We start from the raw sequence: 3,118 nt of genomic DNA, 5'->3' as shown, positions 1-3,118 counted from the left end.
TTCAAGTCAAAGATGAGCCATAGAGGGGAAGGGCCTTCTTACCTGCTAAACTTGCAAAACCTGCTCTTCCTAAAAAGGAATCTCATACGAAAGGGAGAAACTAACCAACTGCAGAAAATGGAGATTCCAAGTGAAGTGCCTGCGTTCTTTATAACTGTGGGTGTCTAGTGCTCTGCACAGTTTGGATTACTATCCACACAAGTTTAACAGGAATAGGGATTGTTTATCTTTTGATTAGCACAGGGAATACTTGATTGCTGTTTCTGGAAAATTGAGTTTGATGGATGTTCTTTGGAATTTGTGTGTGCAAATGCACTAACAGAATAGCTCAGAAGCTGGATTGAAATGGTGACTGGAGAAAACAAGATTTTATTCCCTTTGTTTTGCAAACATTCCTCTTGGTTCCCAGGAGGAAGAGAGCCAGTGGCATTCACACCTACTGGTGACTGAAGGAAAAACTGCCTTTTGGTATAAAGAAATGAAAATTCATATTTAGGTCTTCCTTTTCTGGGAAAGCCAGAGGGATAATTTTACCCTATTCTGTAGGATCGTTATGAGTCAGAGTTCACTTGATGGCAGTGAGTTTGGGGTTTTTTTGCCTCTAACAAATGTCCTTCAACTCAGAGACCTGTTAGAACTTGACCCTTCCTCCCTCACTGGCTCCAAATGTAATGCTTTTTGTGAGTGCGCTGGGATACAGTCTCTCAAAGAAACCACAAACCATTACTTTCAGATTGTGCACCTTTAAATTCTGTTTTCATTTAATTTCCTCAAAAGCAAAAACCTACTTGTAAAAGGAATTAACACGTTAAATGGTTACAGTCCATCACCTCATTAAACTTTTACTTTTTGATATGACCATAAATATTTTTATTAAATGTGAAAATACACAGTCAAAAAAAGAATAAATAAATAAAAAGAAAAAAAAGAAAATACACAGTCATTAAAAATAGAATCAATATTTGTACACATGTCTAAGACCCATTTCAATTTTCAAATTTTAGGTTCCTTTTTTGTTAAACACTAACTCAGATAGATTATTTACCTATTCTTGCCTCATTCAAAACAAACTCTAGCTTTACCATAGGAGTAATATTTCAACATGTCAAATATTTCCAAATTTGAGCCAGTCAGGGTGCAGGGTAGCAACGATGAAACATACAACTTTCCTCTAGTTCCTAAATGCTTTCCCACCACTATCATGATCCCAGTTCTACCTTAAAAATCTGGCTAGACCAGAGTAGGTACACTGGCCCAGATAATAACTGGGAACACAGGGAATCCAGGACAGATGATCCCTTCAGGACCAGTGCTGAGAATGGAGATACCAGGAAGGTGAAGGGAGAGTGGAGTGGAAAGGGGGAACCAATTACAAGGACCTACATATAACCTCCTCCCTGGGGGATGGACAACAGAAAAGTGGGTGAAGGGAGACATCGGATAGTGTAAGATATGACAAAATAATAATAATATATAAATTATCAAGGGTTCATAAGGGAGGGGGCGGGGAGGGAGGGGAAAAATAAGGAGCCGATACCAAGGCTCAAGTATAAAGCAAATGTTTTGAGAATGATGAGGGCAACAAATGTACAAATGTGCTTGACACAGTGGATGTGTGTATGGATTGTGAAAAGAGTTGTACGAGCCCCTAATCAAATGATTAAATTAAAAATATATATATATTTCCAAATTTTACTCCCTCCATGTCTCTGCTTCCCATCTCAACTATTTCTGTTCAAAGCAGCAAATCATGCCTTCTTTGGGCTTTATGGCTTTGTCTTTTAGGAAATTCATGGATTTGAATATTGGTGTATACCATTCCTGATGGTTGCCCTTGACCTGCCTGAAATACCAGGATTTAATTAAAAGTAGCTTTCATATAGTCGAAATTTGAGAGAGAGGAAATCATTGTCGTGATTAAAATATTTCCCCAACCCCCCTTCAAAGAGCGCTGGTGATGTTGTGGGTTATGCACTGGGCTGCTCACCACAAGGTCAGCAGTTCCAAACCACCAGCTGCTCCTCAGGAGATAGAGGAGCCTTTCTACTCTGGTAAAGAGTTATAGTCTCACTTTTTTTCTCTGTCTGAAGGCCATCATGAGTCACACTCATGCTCCTGGGAGGTGCCTGTCCCAGTGGGCTCTGCCTGTCTTCTCAGCGTCCCCACCTGGCTGAAGTTGCCACCCTATGACGATGTGAAGGAGCAGATCAGGCCAACAAAGGAACTGACTCCTTCCCAAATCGGTGTAATCCTAAGAGATTCACATGGCGTCATACGAGTGCATTTTGTGACAGGCAATAAAATCCCAAGAATCCCTAAATCCCACGGAGTTGCTCCTGATCTTCCTGAAGATCTCTACTATTTGACAAAGATGCCTGTGGCTGTTTGGAAGCATCTGGAGAGGAACAGAAAAGCTAAGGAAGCTAAATTCCTGCTGATTCTGATTGAGAGTCAAATTTACCAATTGGCTTGATACTACAAAACGGAGAGAGTTCTCCTTCCTAATTGGAAGTATAAATTATCCACAGCCTCATCCCTGGATGCATAAATTTGTGTATATACTTCAACAATAAAATCACTGCTTAACTGAGGGGTTGTGACCCATTTTGGGGTCAAACAATCATTTCACAGGGGTCACCCGATTCATAGCAGTAGCAAAATGACAGTGATGAAGTAGCAACAAAAATAATTTTATGGTTGGGGGTGGTCACCACAACAAGAGGAACTGCATTAAAGGGTCACAGAATTAGGAAGGCTGAGAACCACTTTAGTCTCACAAAACCCACTGAGTCTACTCTGTCCTTCAGAGTCACTAGGAGTTGGAGTCAACTCAATGGCAACAAGTTTGGCTTTGTTTTTGAGAGTCTCCTTTCCCCAACCCTAGGTTCTGATTCCATGCCATATAACAACCTTCTGATGATTTGGGCTTTGATTAATAACAGGAAAAAGGAGCTGCGAACAGTGGCAATCACTGCTTCTTTGTGAAAATTGACATTCTAATTCTAAAGACATAGAAAACTAAAGCAATCTTAAAGACTAGTGCTGGAAAATCCACACTATCATACACCAGAACTTATTGTACAAAAATAAAGGAAATGTGCCATTGGTGCAAGGACAG

At 40.2% G+C, this 3,118-nt stretch overlaps 1 pseudogene; it reads left to right on the top strand.

The window, feature by feature from the left end:
* Window positions 1–2,096: 2,096 nt before the first annotated feature.
* Window positions 2,097–2,548, top strand: LOC115873507 (annotated as a pseudogene).
* The last annotated feature ends 570 nt before the right edge of the window (window positions 2,549–3,118 follow it).

Source organism: Echinops telfairi, unplaced genomic scaffold (genome assembly GCF_000313985.2).
Source record: "Echinops telfairi isolate 266 unplaced genomic scaffold, ASM31398v2 ScPeMD7_7469;HRSCAF=8507_0, whole genome shotgun sequence".
Taxonomy (NCBI): domain Eukaryota; kingdom Metazoa; phylum Chordata; class Mammalia; order Afrosoricida; family Tenrecidae; genus Echinops; species Echinops telfairi.
Note: the sequence above shows the minus strand (reverse complement) of the source record. Positions and strands in the feature narration are given on the sequence as shown.